Source organism: Rhinolophus hipposideros (assembly GCF_964194185.1).
Source record: "Rhinolophus hipposideros genome assembly, chromosome: 25".
NCBI lineage: Eukaryota > Metazoa > Chordata > Mammalia > Chiroptera > Rhinolophidae > Rhinolophus > Rhinolophus hipposideros.
This window is the reverse complement of record NC_138071.1, coordinates 15,531,556-15,554,923: the sequence shown is the minus strand read 5'-3', so window position 1 is coordinate 15,554,923 and position 23,368 is coordinate 15,531,556.

The following is a 23,368-nucleotide window of genomic DNA, read 5'->3' as shown; positions in this document are numbered from 1 at the left end:
AGTCTACCAAATCCTCAAGAAAGAAATAATTTAAATCTTATTCAAATTATTCAAAGAGGAAAAAAGAAATAAAACTTATCAACTTACGAGTCTTCCAAAACTTTGATTCCAAAATCAAATGAGGATAATATAAGAAGAAGACATTTCAGGCCAAACTCATACATGATTTAAAAAAAAAAAAAAAAAGATGTGAAAATGTGAAATAAAATTTTAACTGAATCATACAATATTTAAAATCATAATACATCACAACTATGTAAGATTTATTTCAGAAAGGTGAGGAAAGTTCAATAATAGAATATCTACCAACATCATAAATCGCATTAAGAGAAGAACATAGAAAAACCATACAATCAACTCAATAGAGACAGAAATCTTTTGAAAAAAAAGCTTTTGGGACTTTAAAAATCTTATTAAACTAGAAGTAGAAGGTATCTTCTTAATAGCCCCCAAAAACTTTATCAAATGTACTTATGGTGAAATAGAAGTGTTTTTTTTTTTAATCAGGAACAAAGCAAGAATACCACTTTTATTACCTCTATTGGGCATTTTACTAAAAGTAAAAAACTATTCACAAATAATATGACTTCATATAGAAGACCCAAGGCTATTTTTAAATAATTAAGATTAATAAGAGAATTCAGCAAAGTTGTAGGATATAAAATAATTATATGAAAAATCAATCATAATCCTATATATCAACATCAAACAATTAGAACATTTAATTTTAAAAACACAATTTACAAGGCCAGTCGGTAGCTCAAGCGGTTAGAGCTCCATGTTCATAACTCCGAAGGCTGCCGGTTCGATTCCCACATGGGCCAGTGGGCTCTCAACCACAAGGTTGCCAGTTCAATTCCTCGAGTCCCACAAAGGATGGTGAGCTCTGCCTCCTGCAACTAAGATTGAACACGGCACCTTGAGCTGAGCTGCCGCTGAGCTCCCGGATGGCCCAGTTGGTTGGAGTGTCAGCTCTCAACCACAAGGTTGCCAGTTCAATTTCTCGAGTCCCGCAAGGGATGGTGGGCAGCGCCCCCTGAAACTAAGATTGAACAGGGCACCTTGAGCTGAGTTGCTACTGAGCTTCCAGATGGCTCGGTTGGTTGGAGCGCGTCCTCTCAACCACGAGGTTGCCGGTTCGACTCCCGCAAGGGATGGTGGGCTGCGCCCCCTGCAACTAGAAAAGGCAACTGGACCTGGAGCTGAGCTGCACCCTCCACAACTAAGACTGAAAAGACACAACTTGGCTTGGAAAAAAGTCCTGGAAGTACACACTGTTCCCCAGTAAAGTCCTGTTCCCCTTCCCCAGTAAAAATCTTAAAAAAAAAAAAAAGTTTACAATAGAAAATAAAACTATAAAGTATCTAAGGCTAAATCTAACAATACATGTGCAAGATCTTTATAGATCAATTATAAACACTACTGAATGTCATTAAAGATGACCTAAAAATATTGGAAAATATTCAATATTAAAGGATAAAAAAACTAAATATGGTACTGATCTTCCCCAAAGTGTAATTTAGTGAAATTCCAATCAAAAGTCCAAAAGGATTTTTTCATAGTTAATTGATAAGTTCTATGGAAAAGTAAATGGCCAAAAATAGCCAAGACAATTTGAAAAAGAGAAACTAGGTGGGTAGACCTGCCCTCCCTAAAATCAAGATGACTACTAAGGTACAGTAACCAAGGCAATGTAGTACTGGCATAGGGAAAAATATATATCTAAATTTATAAGGAACTCCTACAAATGATAAGAGAAACCACCCACCAGACAAATGGACAAAAAAAATGAATATTCATTAACTATACCAAAATACTCAAAAAAAATGGTATTTTTTAAATGTTCAGCAACACCAGAAGGAAAACAAATTCAAAATCACAATATAATTCTACTTCGTACCCAATATATAGTGGCACAAACTGTGACACTACTGGATGATGGCAATGACGTGGCACCACAGGAATTCTTTTTTTTTTTTTTTTTAAGATTTTATTGAGGAAAGGGAACAGGACTTTACTGGGGAACAGTGTACTTCCAGGACCTTTTCCAAGTCAAGTCGCCGTCCCTTCAATCCCAGCCATGGAGGATGCCCTGGAGGGTGCCCTGGTGGGTGCCCTGGAGGGTGCCGTGGAGGGTGCCATTCAACCGGCAACCTTGTGGTTGACAGCCTGCGCTCCAATCAACTGAGCCTTCCGGGAGCTCAGCGGCAGCTCAGCTCAAGGTGCTGTGTTCAATCTTAGTTGCAGGGGGCGCTGCCCACCATCCCTTGCGGGGACTCGAGGCGTTGAACGGGCAACCTTGTGGTTGAGAGCCCACTGGCCCATGTGGGAACTGAACTGGCAGCCTTTGGAGTTAGGAGCATGGAGCTCTAACCGCCTGAGCCACCAGGCCGGCCCAGGAATTCTTTTATAGTGTTTGGAAAATCACTCTAGGTGCAATTGGGCAATATCCAGTAGTGCTAAAGAGGCATCTAACCCATGGCACAGCAATTCCACTCCGGAATATATTCTCTGAAACTCTTCTATATGTAGTCAAGGAGATTATGAAAACGGTATTGCAGTATTGTTTATAATAAAGAAATCTTGTAAATACCCTAAATGTCCATCGAAGAAATAGATAATTGTGGCAAATTAATTCAATGAAACGCTACACCATTTACGATGATTAAACTAAAGCTATGTGTATCAATTTGACAAACCTTCAAAACATACCCATAAATTTGGAGGTATAAATATGAGGATGATAACAACCAAAATTAGGATAGTGGTTATTTAAGGAAGTGAAGAAGGAAGAGTGACCTGGGGGTGCAGCGGGGGAGGCAGGTGTACAAAGGGAGCTTTGTAATTTTTGTTGTTGTTATGCTGGGTAATGGACATACAGTACGTTTTGTATTATTCTCTGTATCTTTTAATACACCTGAAATATTTCTCAGCTTTGCTTTTCTTTACCTTTTAATTTTGCAATAATTACAGATTCAAAAGAAGCTGCAAACATGGTTCAACAATTGCCTGTATTCTACCTCAGTTTCCCCCAATGGTTACATGTTACCTAATTACAGGAAAATATCAAAATAAGGATATCGACATTAGTACACGTGTGTCAATTCATGTACCCACCACTGCAATCAAGATACAGAACTATTTTATAATTGCACAGATCTCCCTCAGACTATCCCTTTAGAACCACACTTTCCCTCCCCCACTAACCCCCACCATCCCTAACCGCTGGCTACCACTAATTTGTTCTCCACCCCTATACTTTTGTCACTTTTAAATGTTACAGAAATATATGTGACTTTCTGAGATTGGCTTTTTTCACTCCAAATAATGTCTTTGAGATTCAACCATGTTGTTGTGGGTATGAATAGTTCCTTTCCATTGCTGAGTACTATTCCCTGGTATATGTGTACCACAGTTCATTTAACCACTAGGTTGTTGGGGTACATTTTGGTTGTTTCCAGTTTGGGCCTATTACAAACAAAGCTGCTCCGAGCAACCAAGTAGAGGGTTTATGTGGACATAAATTTTTCATTCCTCCGGGATAAATGCCTAAGAGTATAATTGCTGGGTTATATGGTAAGTGTACCTATTTTTTTCAGAAATTCCCAAATTATATTCCAGTGTGGCTGTACCATTTTCCTTTTTCATCAGCAATGTATAAGAGACCCAGTTTTTCCACATCCTCACCAGCATTTGGTATTGTCACTTTTTTTTATTTTAGCTATTCTGATATGTGTGTAGTGAGATCCCATCATGGTCTTAATTGCATTTCCCTGACAACTGGTGATATTGACCACTTTTTCACGTGCTTACCCACTATTTCTATATCCTCTTTGGTGAAATGTCATTACATGTCTTTTGTTCATTTTCTAATTAGATTGTTTGGTTTTTTAGTGTTGAGTTTTGAAAGCTCTTTACAGGCAGTCTAGATATAAGTTCGTTGTCCAATTTGTGGTTGGCAAATATTTTTCCCCAGTCTGTAGCCTGTCCTTTCATTTCTCTTAACAGGGTCTTACACAAAGCGAAAGATTTTAATTTTGATGAAAATTCAATTTATCAATTTTTTTATTTCTTTTTTTTTAAAGATTTTATTGGGGAAAGGGAACAGTTCCCCCCTTTATTGGGGAACAGTGTCTTTTCCCCAGGACCCAATTCCAAGTCAAGTTGTCCTTTCAGTCTTAGTTGTGGAGGGCGCAGCTCAGCTCCAAGTCCAGGAGTCATTATCAATCTAGTTGCGGGGGGCACAGCCCACCATGCCTTGGTGGGAGTCAAACCAGCAACCTTGCTGTTGAGAGCACGCACTCCAACCAACTGAGCCATCTGGCCGCCTGGGAGCTTAGCGGCAGCTCAGCAGCAGCTCGTTGTCTTCACTCTAGTTGTGGAGGGCAGAGCTCACTGGCCCATGAGGGAATCGAACCAGCAACCCTGTTGCCCAGAGTTTACAGTCTAACAAACTGAGCCATCTGTCCGTCCCTCAACTTTGTTCTTATGTATATTGCTTTTGTGTCATGTCTAAGAACTCTTTGCCAAGTCCTACATTTTCTTCTAAAAGTTTTATAGTTTTATCTTTTAAATTTAAATCTATAATTTTTAGTTAATTTATATATAAAGTTAAGTCAATGGTGTTTTTTTACCTATGGTATCCAATTACCCTAGCACCGTATGTTGAAAAAAATTATACTTTCTCCATTGAATTATTTTTGCAACCTTGTCAAAAATAAGTTGACCGTATTTGTGTGGGGCTATTTCTGGATTCTCTATTTTATTCCACAGATCTATGTATCTATCCCTCTACTAATACCACCTGCTTTGGTTACTACAGCTATATAGTAAGTCTCAATACATTGCAAGACTGATTCAATATTTAAAAATCAATCAGTGTAAGCCACATATCAACAGACGAAAGAAGAATTACATGATCATATAAGTTGATTCAGAAAAGACATTTGACAAATTTAACACCTGTTTGTGATTAAAAACTTTCAGAAAACTAGGAATAGAGGGGAATTTCCTCAATTTGATTGACGTTATTTACAAAAAAGATACAACTAACATACTTAATGCTTTCCCTCTAAGATCAGGAACAAAACAAGGCTGTCCACTCTCCCCACTGCTCTTCCACATGATACCAGAAGTTAGCCAGCTCACTAACATAAGAAAAGGAAATAAAAAGCAGACGGATCAGAAAGAAAGAAATTAAACTGTCACTATTTGCAGATGAAATGATCATTTGGGCAGAAAATTATAGAATCTACAAAAAAAAAAGAAAAAAAAAACTGGAACCAAAATTGAGTTCAGCAAGGGCAGAGAATACAAGATGAATATATGAAAATCAGTTGTATTTCTATATACTAGCAATGAATACATAGAAACCAAAACTATAATACCATTTCCAATCACTTAAAAAGAAGTGCAATACTTAGGTATAAATCTTTTTTTGTAAAGGTACAGAACATATCGCTGAAAACTACACAACACTAGTGAAAGAAATCAAAGAGCTCTAATTAAGTGGCGAGACATACTGTGTTCATGGATTGGAAGCCTCAACATAGTAAAGATGTCAACTCTCCCCAAAATGATAGGCACATTTAATACAATTCCTAGCAAAATCCTAGCTAGATTTTTTTTGTCAATGTTTTATGATTTTAAAACATTTCTTAGATCAACCAGTTTTTTACGGATTTCAATGGAAAGAATGAATGTCTGTGTGTGCATGTGTGCATGTGTGTGTAGGATTAGGCCTTAATTCAATTCAGTGAAATACAGCCCATTGTTGTACTTGGCTATTCGTAGGAGGTGGAGGGGATTGAAAACCTTCTCCCCAATTATGTTCAATTTATATGAAGTACGAAATATAATCACAAGGGGGACAAAGAAGTATGTGGATCACGGTGTTACATCTTGTGCTCAGAAACGCTTTTACTCAGCTGTTCTCCCATCACCCTCATCTGAGAACAGCATGAGAGATATTATTCCTCTCCCTCTCAGCTATCTCTCAGCACAAAGCTGAGCACAGAGGAGGTCCTCCATACGTTCCCGAATTGACTCTTCATCTAATTCCTTTATGGCATCATTTTCCTCTCAGCCTCTGCCAGACTAAGAGAGATCCAATATCTACTTGGGTCATTTTAGATCCACGTAGCAACCTTCCCTGCATCCTGCCCAGCCAGGAATGCCATTTATTCTTTTATCTCCCTCAAACAGTTGTTTTCTGCCGCTACACTCCCACTGGCACACAGGTGTCCTGGTCTCATTATGGAACACTTATTAATATTCACCATGGGTACCCTCCTGGGGGTTGTCTCTACCCACAGATGTGTCTAGACTTCCATGAATATCAGCACTGACAAAAGCAGATTAAAAAATCAGTGCTGAATCATAGGGAGGCCACAGGGCTCTGCAATGGGGCGCAGAGCGAAAGGGTTGAGGGGGTACCCGGAGTGGTCTGCCTATGATGGTACTCACAAATCAGTTTGACAGAAGAGCCTATGAGAAAGTCCAACTGCATTAAACAATTGTTCTAGGTGGTGCATGGGAATTTGGCGGGTTGATTGATAATCCAAATATAACTCAGCAGACTTCACCATTCACACTTGAATCCAGACGTCTTGATGCTATGCAAATAGAGCCCTGATTGGACCCCAATGAGTTCTACAACTCTGCTAAATTCAGGGCAACTCGAAAACACTCTACAATTGTTCACATGGTATATACTGGCTTCTGGCTTCACTGCCAGTGGTGGATGGATGAACTGTAATTAATGAAGCCATGAGTATTTGCTACCTGAGCCCCCTATAAGTGTCAGGTGCCATACTAAGCACACTGGTAGGTGAAATGTCAAACAAGTTATGGCATCTGCTCACCACGATCTTACACTCTAATGGCAGATGGGAAGAGTTATCACATAAAAAACAATTAAAAACTCTTCAGGAATGTACTGCCGTCTACATTTGCAGGTAAGTTAAAAAGAAGAATGATCGGGATAAATAGAAATGTCAAGAAAAACTTCATGGCCAGGGCAAGAATTTTGCTGGGTCGTGCAGAATAGCTAGTGATTGGATGGATGGAGAGGAGAACAGAAGCTATTAGAAGAAGGAACTCAGCAGCCTCACAGAGGGAGGGAGCAGTCCAACCAGCTGCTGTGCTACTTTGGGTTACCCTTCCACCATTGGTGGGAAGCACATGGAAATGACAGCCACCATCGCTGACCCAGAGGAAACCCCACCTCGCCAGTTCTCCCCGGACCTTAAGGGGACCAGTCAATGACACTTCAGAAAAGCACAACGTAGTGAGAGAAACATAGACTTGACGTTAAGACCCACTCAAATTTATTACTAAGATGACCTCAAGAAAGCTGCTCTTACTTTCTATGCCTCAGTTTCCTTGTGTTCCAAATGGGACTAATAATGGTACCAAACTCAGAGGACTGTTGTGAAGAATACATGAAATCAAGCATGCACATGGGTTGGACCATAACACACGTTTCATAAAAAGTAACTCGTTATTGTTCTATACAACCAATATTCATGTACATTGGTCCATGTGGTCACCACCACTCTCCATTCCTTCCAGCATCCTTGTGCTTCCATCTGCCTTCCTTTTCCTTCTGTCCAAAGAACTAGATAGGTCTGCTAGTGAAGAATTCTCTGTTTTCATTTGCCAAAAAATGCGTACTTTCGCTTTCACTTCTGAAGGATATCTTCAATGGGTATAGAATTCTAGATTAGCAATTACTTTCTTAAAGCACGTTGAAGACATTGTTTTCTGGCTGCTGTTATTTCTGGTGAGAAGCTGTTGACCTTACTGTTATGTGTTTAAACATAAAGCATGTTTTCCCTTCCTTGCCTGTTTACAAAAAAAGTTTTCCCTTTGTTTTTTGTTTCTGACCATCTTACTATGCTGAACCTAGAAATATGGTTTTCTTTGTGTTTATCTTGCTTGAGGTTCATGATGCTTCTTAACCCCATTGTCTCTCTCCTCTTATTCTGGGATTCTTAATGCCTGTATGTTAGATTTTCTCACCACGTCCTATCTATCTCTTATACTCTTTTCTGAATTTTACTTTTTTTTCTTTAGTCTGGATATTGTCTTCTGACTATCTTCCAGATCATTATTCTCTTCAGGTTCATCAAATTTACTGTTAAACCCATATTGTGTTCTATTCTTTGGTTCTAGAATTTTCCTCTTTTTTTGTTTATAGATTCCAGTTCTCAGTTGAAATTCTTCATCTTCTCATGTAAGTTCGTGAATATCTCAATGATTTGTTTTAAAGTCCTTAACTCCACCCACTTCTCTGAATTTATACATCTTAACCTCTCCTCCTCACCAAGTGATGCTTCTCTACAATTCTAACAAGTGTACATTCTGACTAACAATGTTGTATAGTTCCTTACAGCATCCAAAATGGCATTCAGGGACCTCGTGAATCCATGTGAATCTTTCCATCCTTCCCCTTGAACATCCAACAATTCAGCGAAGTTGAACTAGTTATCATTGCTTATTGCCCTGTTTTTTTGGTTGCTTTTTGCTCTATTTTTCTGCCCCAATGCATGTTTCAGAGTTATTTCCAGCATGCAGCATGCCCCTTCTCTCATATTCACCACCCAAATCCTATTACCCAAATCCCAGGTTAAATGACATCCCCCCTCATTACACCTTGAATCCTCAGAATCTCTATTAATCTCATCCTTCTCTGAACTCCCCAGAGGCTTTTATTGGAATGTTATTTATGTCCGGGTCCTATTTCCATCAGCAGCTGAGTGAGGATGGTTGTGGACAGTGACTGTTCCTGTCTCCCAAGGAGCCATTGTCCCTTCTAGTGGCATGGTTACAGGTTCATCTGACTTTCCTCTCAGGAGCCACCGCTACCACTCTCAGACAAGGTAGTTCTAGTAAAACTCCCATCCACCCCTGGCTCACCGAACCTGTGAGCCTCAGCCATGCGACGTGTATGAAATTGGGGAAGTCGTCTAAGTTGGATGGATGTCACATTATGTCATTTCTCTACCTAAAACTCTGAACAGGCTCCCATTTCACCTAGAAGAGAACCCTAGAAGGCTCTAGATAGATCTTGCCCTCTCATCCTCTTCTTTGACCTCTTCTCCTGCTTGTCTTCTCCTCATGGCCACTTCAGCCACACTAGCTGCTTTGCTATTCCTCAGATATGCCAAGCATACTCCTGCCTTAGTGCCCTTGCTCCCTCTGCTTCCTCTCCCGGACCACGCTTCCCTCAGACATCCATGTGACTGACTCCAGAGGGAGATCTGAAGAAGTCTGTACAAATCACACTTTCTCAGCGAGGCTATGCTGAACCCTCCATTTACTACTGGTGCCCCTCAGGTGCGCCACTCTCCTTTTTCCAAAGCACTTCTCTCTTTCTAATAGACTCTATAATTGGCTTATTCATACCTTTCCTTACGTTTATACAAGGTGCACACAGACACTGGAATCTAAGCTCCCAAGGGCTGGAATCTTTGTCTGCTGGGTTCCCTGATCTCCCTCAAGCCCTGGAAGAGTGTCTGGCTCAGAGCAGGCACGGCATAACACCGTGGACTGTGGCATCACCTTACAATTACCCCTAGTTTCTTGTGTTCCAAATGGGACTAATAATAGCACCTGCGTTACAGCCTTCATTTGGGTACCTACCAGATGCTAACACTCAGGTAGGCTGAGTGTTCTGCGAAAGCTCCAACTTTGAGGCTGCTGTGGCCCCAGTGTATGTCTGTTCTCATGGGAGGGGACACCCACTTGTCCTGCAGTCACTCATGCCCACCTCCTCCCCGGCAGAGAAATTCTATTAAGCAGGCAGAGAAATCAAGTCAGGGAAACAGACTTCAATTGGACTCTAGGAAATTGCAATTGAACTGAATAGGAATGCTACGTACAATAAATCTGTGGAAATGTAGTGAAATAAATCTGGGGCCAGAGTAAATCAGAAGTTCGGTGTGGGTCAAATGGCCTCCTAATGTCAAACTGTAAACGTTAACCAAAAATGTCAGGCTTTTGCACTTCGCAGAACCATTTGTGTATATTATTTCACATGATCTTCAAAAGAACTCTAAGAAACAAATCATTCCCATCTTAGAAGATGAGAACCGGTGCTCCAGGAGAAGAAAAGATGCCTAGAAAACCATACAGCTCCATAGTGGCGGTAGAAGACTGAGCTCATGAGTCAGAGAACAGAAATTTTCCCTCTGGGGTATTGGAAGCCCAGGGGTGTCTGGCAGTGTGCCCGGGGGACCGAAGGCCACAGCATAGATATGGCATGTCTCCCCAGAGCATCAATTCTACCCTAAGGTTCCCAGAAATTAACAATGTTATTCTTTCATATTAAAACAAATTGGGTTTTGTATGAAGCACAATGCAAAATGTTTTCATGAATGATTAAAGATTAGACCAAAAAGCAAATTTCCCTATTTACAGAAATCAGCTTAGAGCTCTGTAGCACCCTTTCCCAACCCCTATCTTGCTCTTACATTAACTAGCTGTGTGACTTTGGACAAATTACTTAACTTCTCTGAGCCTAATTTTTCTCACCTGTAAAATGGGATGATAATGCCTACCTCATAGGCTTATTGTTATGAAGATTAAATTAAGATACACAAGAGAAGATCTGGAAACAGAGCCTGACACAGGGAAAGAAAAGAATAAAAACATACATTTTTAAAATCATTATGTTATTATAGAATATTAAAAAACATACAGGAACCAAGAAGCAATCACCCATTGAAGTTCCCAAACTCCTACTGTGTCCAACTTAAGGTGTCACTTAAGAAGCAAGAACTGGAAGAGATTCAGAGGATAGAAATTGCAAAAATGATTAGGAATTAAAGAGCAAAATGCTTGGGGAAAGGTTAAAGGAGCGGATTTTCTTGGAACTTGAGAAGGAAAGAGCCGAAAGAGAGACTTACAAACAACCTTCACAAAATTAAAAAAAAAGGGGGGGCTCAGCTGTTGTTTACATCCACCAGGGCAGGAAGGGGACGCCACCCTGACCTCAGGGTGGGGGGTGGCAGTTACATAAGCATGGGGGGTATCTGCAGGGCTGTTAGGAATCTTAGAACCTGAGAGAAGAGTGGACCAGGTTTCCTTGGAGATCCTGAAAAACAGGATACAGACGTACAGATGAGGAGAGGCTGGTCTTCGAAGCAGAAAACTTGGTGGTCTACAGGGTGAGTTTTGACGCAGCAGGACTCCAACTTTCCACGTTACCTTCCCCACTGGCCCGCCTGGCTACCCCACGGAAGGCATGGAAGGCGTTGTTATCCTTTGAGTCATAAATAGTCTTGAACACTGTAACTCATTAAAGGAGCTCCTGTCCAGCAGTGGGATACTCAGGAAAGGGACACAGAACAAGTCTGTTTGGAAACGTAGGCCAGAGGAAGGTGTGGGACACTGTCTAACTGAGGGAGGTGGGCGGGGTGGCTGCTGAAGGAGCTCTGCTTGGAGCAGGCAGGGGCCTGCCCATCCTCCACCTGTTTTGCTTCGGGCTGGCCCCGTCCACTCAGGGGGAGCTTCCTGGGGGAAGGGACTTTGTCTTGCGGACTTTATTCCCTGGGGCTAAAAGAGTCCCTTGTCACCGCCCCCCACCCCGCACACAGACTGCTGTCAGGGATACACAAACTCACACAGGCAGACCAACCCTACGCAGTGACACTCACATGTGCTGCCAGCCACTTGTGGCCAACTCTGCCATTGGGTCACCTCACTTCCTGCTGAGGGCAAACAGTTCCAAACTTGAACTGCAGACTCTCACACGAGGCCACCCCAATCTCGCGCATTCTCCCCACCCCGGCCTCCATCTTCCCCAAGACACGCTCCCGCTCCCCTCCTCCCTCCCGCTCCCCTCCTCCCTCCCACTCCCCTCCTCCCTGTTCCTCTTCCCCCCTCCCTTCTCCCCCAGATCAGCCTGCCCCAGCCATCTGGTCTCTTCCCCAGTCTGCCCTCCTTCCCCCTGACCTGTCCCGTGTCTTCTCTCACCCAATTCTGCCTTGCTCCCTGTCCCCACTCTGTCCTTTGGCTCCATCCATCCTGCTCAGCTCTCTAGCCCCACATCTGGAGCCACAGCGGGATCTCACTAGGAGGGGGAGGGCGAGACTATTCATGGGCCTGAAATGAGATGTCAACCCACCTCCCTAACTTAAAAGAAAGTGCCTAGTACATACATAGTAGGTGGTCAGTAAATATCAATAAACCTTGAGTGAGTGAATGAATGCTACGGAATGAATACTTTAAGAGCAGTGACATTGAAAAGCCTAGGCGTGGAGAGAACAAGACCCCCTGCCATCCTCATCCCAGAATATTCTGCAGCACTGAGTATTTCTCATGTGTGAGTCACATGGTGTGTGATTCCGGCTTCCTGGGGAGAGGGTTCCCGCGAGAGAGATCCTGCCATCACTGGAGAAGGCAGAATGACTGCCAAGGCTCAGGACATGACTGGTTGTTGTTTCATTTGGGGAGACAGGGAACAAGGACACTTTACCTGCTTCGGAGTCCCCTTCCCCCTCAAAATCTCCTTCTGAGCAAAACACAACAGAAACTCGAGATGCACATTATTGTCTCTTTCCTCAGGGGCGGTCAGGCCCTAGATGCCCTGGGCTGCGTCCCTTGTGGTCGGTCAGCTTGCAACACGGCTCTGCATTGCGCCCAAATGTCGGGCGAGGGGGGCACAGCGCTGTGACTGGAACCTGGGGCCTGCCTTCAGTCTCTGCTCAGTAGCACCCAGGAATCCAGAGAAGGGGGAGATGACCGCACGTAGCTGGGGCTTCCAGGAGCTGGGCCAGGAGGGGACCCGGGTTGTGTGAGGGGTGGAGGCTGAGGGCCAGGGTCTGCACCAGGGTCAGGGGTCCAGGTTAGGGGCCCTGCCTCAAGGCCTGCTCGGGTGGGCGCACCCTTGCTGCTGTCACCATGTGGGCTCGGCAGGGTACCCCAGAAGGCAGGCCAGGGGAGACCCACCTGGTGAGACCTGCCCACCCCCATCCTCAGCGCTCATCTGAGCGGCATCCATGACCCCTCCCTCTGGCAGGAGGCGTGAACCGCCCCTGAGCCCAGGGGTGGGGAGTCGGCATCACCCAGGACGTCGCCCCTCCCGCTTCCTGAACAAAATCAGCACTTGCTGCCAGGCCTGACTCTCAAGGTGGCCCTGCCACATCAGGCCCTCGCCTAATCCATCGCAAGCAGCACAGGTCATTAAGACGTTCCCAGCCTGCCTGCCTGCCGCTGCCCGCCCACTCACGGAGGCAGCGGGATGCAGGAGGAAGCCAGGGGAGCGGGGCAGCTGTGAGGCGCTGCTGTCCCCTGCCGGCAGCTTCCCGAACACTCCAGGCTGATGGCCGAGAAAGCACCACAGGCGGCAAGCTCATGCTCCCTTCCTGCTCCACGCACCCTTATACGGGGGAAGACACTGGATTGGTGGGTGGCTGCCAATGGGACCCTGAAACGGGCCAGTGTTCAAAGAAGCAACAGGTGGCCCAGACGATGAGAGGGGAAAGCAGAGCAGAGATAAGGGGCTCACCAACCTCCCCCAAAGAAGAACTGCAACCACAACAACCCCTTCCATTTAGCCGGTCCTTCACGTGCCCAGAGAGCATTCGCATACACTGAACGACATGTGGGCTCCAAAAAGCCCCCAAAGGCATGGCAGGGCAGGGGTGCGTCCCTTCAGTTTTGCAGAGCGGAGAGGTGGAGTACCGTCCGGGTTTGGGTCCCTCACCCCAGTCACACGGTCCAAGGTCTGCCCTTCCTTGTCGGGGGCGCTGACATGTAACATGAAACAAGTATTTCCGGGCCCTGGGACATGTCTCCGAACGCCTACAACCGCGAGATCTTGTTCTGAGCAAAGCACAAGCCCCACCAGACGACCCGAGCTGTCATCTGGCAATGGCCAGGGGCCCTCTGCAAGAGGCTGGGTCTGCGTCCTCTGCAACGGGCAGAAAAGCGCACTCAACGGACACGAGCAAAGACCTGAAAAGACAGAGCAGGACAGAGCACGGGGACGCCCCCGCCCCCCAGCGTGGCAGGTCGACAGCTCCCAGGGGCTCCCACGCTGGGCTGCCACCACGAGCATGGAGGTCAGGTGCCCTGCTCGCTTGGCATTGGGCTCCTGTTGCTCCCAACAAGCGACCGGCATGGCCATCACCAGGGGGGAGCAGGTCCTTAGATAACGGCAGCCAGACCTCTGCGCCCTCATCCTCTGGGTTGAGCACCCTCCCCACCCTGGGCAGACCATTCCCTGGTCAGCCTTCTGTCCACACCCTCCCTGCTTCGGTCGGGCCTCCTACATCCCGGCCTGTGCCATGGCCCCATTGCTGCCCTCATCCCTCTCCTGCCCCTCCCCCAGGCTATGGCCAGGCCAAGGTCTAGGGTAGGGCTGGCCTTCCGGGCAGGATTGAACTGACCAGAGACAAGCAAGTACATCCCTCATCCAAGCTTCTTTCACTCCGCGACCAGCAATAGCAAAATGCGTCCCCTGCTCTGGACCAAGGAGCAGGTGACAAATGGGCAACTTGTTCTTCCTCGGGATTTTATTTTAACACTTAGAGAGGAGAGGAGGAATATTTATTAGCAAGGAAATGGGACTCGTCGGAGCCTATGAACGCCCCCACACATGTCTGCTCTCAAGGAAGAAGAAAGACAAGTTAAGGAATCGAAGACCCTTGTGAGTTATGGAGCAGTCTCTCCGGAAATAAAATGTGCACCCAAGCAGGGGCTCCAATCAGACGCTTCCACCTGCTAGAAAGGGGAGCTGGCAGAAGAGAAATGCAGCCCAAGTCCCACCACCGCCCTCAGCCCTGCCACACTGGGGCTCCTTTCCAGCCCTGGTCCTTGCATGCCTGACCAAGTTCCACCAGCCCTGGGCCCTCCCTACCACTCTGGGCCAAGTGGGGTCACATCAGCTTGGAAATGAGCCAAATCAGCTCTGGGAACACTTCCTGCATGAGGCACTACCTCCGGGGGAACTCTGGGACCTTTACCCGCGTCCACCCAAGTATCCATCTGCAGCCTCAGGCCAGGCCAGGCCTGGGCATTTCGGACCCTCATGGTCTCATCCACAGCCTCACCCCACCCTTCCCTACAGCAGCGACTGCTGATCCGGACAGCGCTCGCTCCCCACCCCCACTCGGGGACCAGCTCCCATCCTCCAAAACAGTGCTCAGCCCTCCGGGAGCAGACGGATGAACAAGACCCTGCCCTTGTCCTCCAGAACCTTCATGCCGGAAAGGCACGAGCCATGACAAAGTCATATTTCTGTACCAGCTAACTGTTCGGAAGAGTGTTCATGCAATGATCTCATTTCAGATTCCTACAGCCCTGAGTCAGAGCTGGTTTTCAAATGCCCACTTCACGGAAGAGGAAACTGAGTCTCTGAGAGACGAGTAGAAGCCCCAACCGAAGCTTGACTCCAAGACTTCATCTCAAAGCTCCTCCATTTTAATTGAAAAGTAAATTTTAAAAAGAAAGAAAAGAACAAGGAGAAAGATGAAGCTCACCCACTCTATTTCCTGCACCTGGACAGCAAGACAGGGTCCTCCCGCCATTTGCAGGAGTGGGGAAGGGTTTGACATCCCGTTGTGACAGACACTGATTGGGGTCCTCAGATGTGAGGATGTGAAATTTCCCACCTACGTGAGCTTCTCTCACAAAGCAGATGTGCTCTGGGAAGAGCAACCCAGACGAGGGAGAGAGGACAGCTCTTCCTTGTTTCTGAGTGGTGGGCTAGAAGCAGAGTGGACCCGTGAAGAGGCCTGAACCAGAGGTCCTGCCTGGGTCCTCACTGGTGCTGCCCAGGGTCACCTTCTAAATGCCACCCTCTGCAAGGGCAACCGCATGCCACAACTTCTGCCATGCTCTGTATAATCCAGTGGCTGGTTGATGGACATCTAGAGAGTCTTCCTTGGGGAGACGAAGCAGACTCGGGCCTAGTTTTTCTTCCCCATCCTCTCTGTACTTTCCTGACCACCCAGCCCCCCAGCCAAAGCCAGTGACCTTTGCAGAGGCTCTGCAGCCAGCGCCGTGGGAGCCTCATGTGTGGGTCTCTCCTGCCCTCTGGTGGACAAGATGCAGCAGTGCAACCACATCCCCGCACAACCCAAATCACCTTTCTTCCCACTGCCTCTCCAACCTTTGTTCTTTGCCCCACGGGATGCTGTATCTGGACCCCATACCAGAGCCACACCGATGGAGGCAGGGGGCCTTTCTTTCCGTTCCCTCACTCCCGTTCCCCTTACCTCCTCCTGCACAGACCAGACCCCTTCCTTTCTGACCCCAGCACTCAGGGACTGCCTGGCTTAGTGTCCAGCCACTTCCCTTAGCTGGCACCCTGGCTTTGATGCTGTGGGCCTCTCCTGCACGTGACCTCTTCTCCCCACGTCTCCTTGCCTGATCTCATCTCTGCCATCTGCCTACCAGTCTGGTCTCCTCGCCCAAAGAAGTCTCTGACCTCAGATAAGGCCTGATCTGGCCCGAGGCGCCCAGCTGTGACTCGAGACTCTGGGACGCTGTTTGAACCACACTCGCTTGTTGGACCCGACTCAACCCACTTTGGTGTAATCAATACTGACCTCTGCTTTTCCAGGCGCCGTGCTGGGAGCCGTGGCACCCCCAGAGATGAGTCTACCAGAGAAGGTGCACGTGGGTAAAAACCCCAGGTGCTCACACGAGACCTTACGAGGACAGCAATCTGGGAGCCCCTAGAGGGAAGTTTCCCGGGAGAGGCATCAGTCATACTCCTGGGGAGCAGTTTCTCCCAAGGGTGGCAGTGCAGGGACGCTGGCCGCCACGGCTGCCACCTACTGAGCACCGTCTTTATCTACACTGTCTTTGACCCTCGCCCTCGCCCTGAAGTTAAATTATGATTCAGATTTGACAGATGACAGAGCCGCAGAGCCACAAGGCAGCCGGCCCCAGGTCCCGTAGCTAGGAGCGTCTGAACCGGCTGTCATGCTCCTTGCACCATATTCTGCTGCTTCTCTAGCAGAGCATGAGCAAACATGTGGCGGCATTACAGGAGCGGACAGTGTTTCCAGACAGGCTGTGACAGAGCTGTGTGAGTGTGGTTTGTTTGGCTTTTGTTTTGGTGGAATTTTTTTTGGGGGGGGGGGTGGAGTGGGGAGAGAAAGAGGTAATGACCTGCCTTTTCAGAGCTCGACAAATGAAGAGGGCAAGACTAGGGGCAGGTGACCAGACGCCCCTCGATAACCCTTCTCTCCTTTGTCTGTAGTAATAGAACCCTTGGTTTTTAACATGGTTCTTGGTCTCTCTAAAGAAAAACTACCTTTCCCAGCCTTCTCTGTTGATAGATGTGACCAGATGGCTAGGGGGAAATGAGCAGAGCCTATGGAAGCCACTTCTAGGTGATGTTTTTAAAGGACGCCTTCCCTTCCTCTCTTGCCCATTCTCACTGGCGGGACTGCGGACAAGCTAGTGACACACGTGGGGTCATGCAAACAGGGCTGCAGCATAGAAATAGTAGAGCAAAGGACACAGGAGATGCCTGCATCCCAGACACCACGGGGCTGCTGGGCGGTCCCAGCACCGCTCATGGCCGGACTGGTACTTGTGAAAGAGAAATAAACTTCTCTCGTGGTTAAGGCATTGTTATTTGTGGTCTCCTTGGTGGGGCAAGTGGGGGCCTGGACCAGAGAGGATGGAGTCTGAGGCCATGGCAGTGAGGACGAAGAAAAGACGTGGCCAAAGAGGTGCCAGACATTGGGGAGGTCACCCCAACAGAACTCGGTATCTAACTGGCTGGAGCGGGTGAGGACCGAGGACCAGCATGGCATGACCTTGACAGCAGAATGCAGACAGGCTGTCCTTTGCTAGTTTTTTGTCATTTGACCTCTACATCTAACTTCCTCCTCATTCATCAACTCTTCTTCAGGACCACTCCTTTCCCTGGATCCTATACCACTTTGCCAAGACTTCTCCTGCCTCTATCCCTCACGTGTGCTTCTCTCTGCTGAAACACCACCTCCAGCCCAGCACCATTTTTGCCCGGCTACCTCATGAATGTTTTATAGATTCAATGCAAACAGCGCCTCCCCCAGGAAGTCTCCCTGACACCCCTGAGCTGGATGAGCTACTTTTGTTGTACTTTCATTGTACCCAGCACTCCCTTCTGGGTCAGCGTGTATCTCCCCACGCTGTGTTTGCTTCCTGGTCCATTTCCCTCACTTAACCTGGAGCTCCTTGGGGAAAGAGACCATATTCATCTCTGGGTTCCCACTGCATGGTATAGAGCCTGGCACATGACAAGTATCCCAGAAAGGTCATTGTGCAGGATGTCCTTCACCCTGGCTTTCCCAAACCACACTCTGGCTCCCCACTATCCTTCATCCCCAGGAGGTTCCACTGTGGAGGTACAGCCCTAAGATGAAACGAAGGCAAACCAGCACCGCAAAGTCGGGCAGCTTCCTGGAGCCGCCCTCACCAACCACGCTTGGACTCAGAACTGCCATCATCAAAAGGGAACAGGTTTCTACAGTCTTACTCCCCACTTGGACAGAAAAAAAGAACCATGAAGCACACTTCCTCAAGGATCTTTAACTTGAAATGTTCCATACCTTAAAATTCAGGTCTCCATTTCAGAAATGATTCAGCCTTAGATGAAAGAAGATAAAATGTCACTATTTTATCGAGAGGAAGTTATGAAACACCATGCACATCAAATCTCCATATACTTTTTCCTCCTAATGCGGCAAAATGATACCTTTATCACCATTCAATCAAAGGCTCACCAAGTCTGAGTGAGGAGATGGGGCCGGACGAGTAATCATCGGATATTTCTGGCGACCCCCTCACCCCAAGCTATTGCACAGCCTCGCCGTAATAACCGTGGGTAAGGCTTCCTCAATTTTACTCCCCCATCATCATCAGCCACAGAACGTATTTATTGACTGCCTGTCGTATGCAGGATACTTTGCAAGATGCAGGAAAGGAAAACTTGAAATTTCCCAAAGATTTCGAATACGGGCGCATCTGTACTTAGAAGTAAGTTATCTGCTGCTGAAATGAGTCATAGAGTCATTTGTAAAAGGACACAAACGCAGTGGCTTTTATAAAGAAAAATGGTCTAGACTAACGGGCATTGTCAGATTGCTCTGTGTGCAATTTTTGCCGAATGCAGGAAAACGATGCCATTATAATTATTCAACTGCACACTGCCCGAGTCAATATGGGAAAACTAAACCTTCAGCAGTGTGCACAGCATGTCTCTGGCAGCCTTTCTCTCCTGATTTTCCCCAGCACTGACAGTACCAGTGGGAACAATGTTTCCACAACCCCGTGTCCCATTGGGGGATGAAATGTGAAAACTGGATCTAGAAACGTTTTGAAGTCAAGAAGGTCTGCCCTTTTGAAAAGGCTCTCCCTAGCTTCAAAATTAGTCACACAGAGGATGAAAACAAATGCAGTGGTTTTGGGGGGGGGGGGGAGACAGAACCGTATGAACACAAAATCTCCACATGCCTTTTTTAATGAGTTCGGGAAAGAGAGAGAAAATGGCATTGTCCTACCAATGCTCAGAGACACTCAGTAATGGGAAACATTTATCAGTCAGTTCTGGGCGTTTCTTCAAATCTCTTTCCACAGTCAAATCACTGAGCGTCCTGATTACAAAATATTAACAGTTACATGATTTTACTCATTTGTGAAAAGAAATGGAAGGAAAATTTCTCAATATTCTGAGTCTTGGAGTTGTATATATTTGACATGTACCATTTCTATACCAAGTGCCTGTGCCCCGGTTTTAGTTTAATGCAGAGACAGTGCGTCTCTATCCCTATTTAGAATGCGGAGCCTGAGAGAGACTGAAAACCAATTTCTTCACTCTAAAAGATGAGACAACTGAGGCCCAGGAAGGGGCACAGGCTTCACAGTCACCAAATGTGACGCAAAAGACACGACTGTCCGGAGGTGACCCCAGGACCTCACTCTGGGTTTCATGGGCACCGAGCCGGCTGAAAGAGGTATTCCCGCCTCTCCCAGGGCAAAGTGCTGCACGCAAGCCCACCTTCTCATGGCACCAACGTCCCTCCCTTCTCCCCTCCATCCCTCACAGAGGAGCTGCAACCTCCCACGGTCTCCAGATGCTGAGAAGCCAGTGTTCCCAGAAAACTCAGTGACAGCTGATGCCAAAACCAGGCCCTCCATGCCTGGGCAGTGAGGTTTCTGTTTTCTGTGATCAGGTTGCTCTCACACTTGTCCCCACAAGGAGGCAGACCCCAAGAGGTAAGGTCCTTCCATTTGAGTACAAAGCCACCTGCGTCTGGCACTCTCTTGAGGGGACCCTGGGAGCACGGGGGTCTGTGAATTTTCTTCCTGCTGACTCTGCCTTGCAGGTTCCCTTTATCCACTTCCACCCCCAAGGGAAGTCTATTCCTTAACCCGTACCACGTGACATTGTGGAAACCTGTACCACGTGACACTGTGGAACGGACACTGAGTCCTATTGCATAGCAGGTGGACACCCAGATGGGACCTCCCTGTGTGACGGTGGGGACCCATTTAGGAGCACCTTGTGCCATGCACAGCCAGGCGGCAGCAATAGTTAAAACGAAAACGCAGGTGTCCATCTCCCTATCTGCTACATTGTTATAACCAACTTCACAATACTTCCGCATAGGCAGTATTAGGGGTCCCAGAGAAACAGAACCAATGAGAGATACATACATACACATAGATATAGATACAGATATGGATGTAGATATCAATTGATTTATTAGGAATTAGCCCACACGATTAGGGAGGCTGAGCAGTCCCAAGACGTACAGTCAGCAAACTGGAGACTCAGGAGGGCCAATGGTGTAAATTCCAGTCCAAAAGCCAGCAGGCTCAAGACCTAAGAAGAACCAATTTTTCAGTTCCAGTCTGAAGGCAAGAAAAGACCAATGTCCTAGCTCAAATAGTCAGGCAGAAGAAGTTCCCTCTCACTCAGCTTTTTTGTTCCTCTCAGGTGTCAACAGAATAAGTAAAACCCATCCACCTTAGGGAAGCCATCTGCTTTATTCAGTCTACTGAGTCACTTGTTGCTCTCATCCAGAAACACCAACACACCCAGAAATAACTTGAATCCAACATCTGGGCTGTGGCCCAGTCAAACTGACCCCATCGCAATAACACGTATCACAGTTACCCACGGATAGCCTTGGGGAGGTTATTTAACACTTGAAGTTCCCTAATGGGGCGTACACACTCCAGGGTCTCGTAGTAAATATTTGGAATACTCTCATGAAAACCCCACACTGCACAAGCATTCCAACCAACTTAATTTCAACACTATCACTTTTGTCAATTAGTACAGTGGACCTTAGAAAATACTCTCATTACTGAAGTGAATGCTGTTCAAGATGCTAAAACACATGTCACAGGCATTCTTACCCGTGTGTGAAGGGAGTCTAAGAACTCACCCCGCCCAGCGGTGGCCCAGGCCTTGTGGAGGATAAGACCTCAGGCCGTATGATTCCATCACGTCAGTGGAGATGTGTCACCTGGTCCCAACTAGAAAAGTTAGCAGAATCCTCTGCTTACTCATTGCTTCATCTACCCCAGTCTGTATGCAAAGTGCTTGGAAGAATGCCCAAGGGACAGGTTGCTGGGACATTATGGAACTTACAATCGTAGGTTTTATGACCCTTTTGTTATCACTTGCTCATAAAAATGTGTGCATGTAACAGATGTCAGTCTGAGACTTAATTTCCCTGAAATATACCAGCAGGTCTAAAGGTTAGTAGGGAAGGGGGGGAAACCCCACATCCTTCATCTATCTCTAAATAATAGAAGTGACTGATATCAAGCATAATGAACCTAAAATAGCGATACCCGAATTGGTTTGGGTGACGGTTGTAACACCTGTCACTCACTGCTTTTTCTCCTAAACCATCCTGTCCACCTTACACTCTCGTGTGTTGTGCTCTCCTCCTTAATGAAGAGAGTAAGGATTCGAAATCACGTGGACAAGCCAGATCATCAAGATGAAATTTTACAGAGGGAAATGTCCCAAAGCCAAATCCACGTTTACAAACTCTTCATTGCAAAATTACTGGATGGAATGAGACATCACGACTAGAGCAGGCTGGCCTCATAATCTGTGGGTGGTGACGTCATCGAAGCTTACAGAGTCAGTGGTGACGATGCTGGGGAAAGCTATGAAGTGTTTAGATGACATCTAACAGGCAAGGGGAAAACCTATTTCACAGCGTTCTGCCCTGGTCTGACCACATCTGGAACATGGTGATAAAATCTGGGTACCATATTTTGAAAGCCATTTTGACAAATGAGAATATATCCAGAGGAGAGTGACCAGGAGGATAAAGGAGTATTAAAATTATAAATCCCATTTAAACAAAGAACTTAGGAGATTTATCCTAGAGACGAAACGAAACAAAGGGAAGAGGTATTTAAACATCCAATAGCTGAAGGCTTGTTATGAGGCGTGCAGATGAGGGGGTTGAAGACAGATTTTGCCTAAACAGAAGAGAGTACTAGAAAGAGCTAGAAGTGTCCATAGATGGAAGGAACTGACTATGCGATAACTGCTCCCTTATGCTCTAGGTATTGCTCTGCCATCATCATCGTCACCATCCCCATTTTACAGATGAGGCTAGGGCTTTACTAGGGCTGAGAAATGCTAATGAACTCACCCCGTAGCATTGTTGCTCATTTCAAAAGCCATTTCCAACACTACCGTTCTGATATTTTTAATTACCCAAGAAGCAATGTCTTCTCCTCTCGCCCTGTGCGTCAGGGGCATACCCTTTGCTGTTTGTCCCTTTCAGCAACTGTTCGCATCATAGGCTTTGCTATTAGGCAGACGTTCTGAGGCCCAAGCCCCAGTCCTACTTCTTACCTCTCAGGCGACCTGCAGCACGTTCTTCAGCCTCTCTCTAGGCCTTAGCGTCTCACCCGTGGGACAAGTTAATGAGAATAAACTCCTCCTGGAGTTTATTTGTGAACTGACTGAGCTAAGGCGCACACACCACCGCGACGGTGCCAGCCAGTGTACAGTCAACAGACAACAAATGATAGGTGATGACTGCCCACCTTGAACTTGCTCAATACTGTGCCCACCGGCGAGGACAGAGCGCTGACCGCAGAGAGCTCACTGCGCAGGCCTTACTGCAAATAGCCTTCTTCCACGAAGCCCACCCCTCAAACAAATGACGGAGGGTCCAGACAAGTTCCCAGGGCTGCTCAGGAATGACAGGCTCAAGGGAAATTAATTTCCATTCCAGATACTCAACTTCCAAATGTATTCCCCCCCAAAAACTGATCTACCTGAAAATATCTGCAGCTGTAGCTTCCCCACATGGTTTCCTTTCCCCCACCTTACAAAAGAAAAACGCCTCCCACCCACCCAGGATTTCCCTGGGCT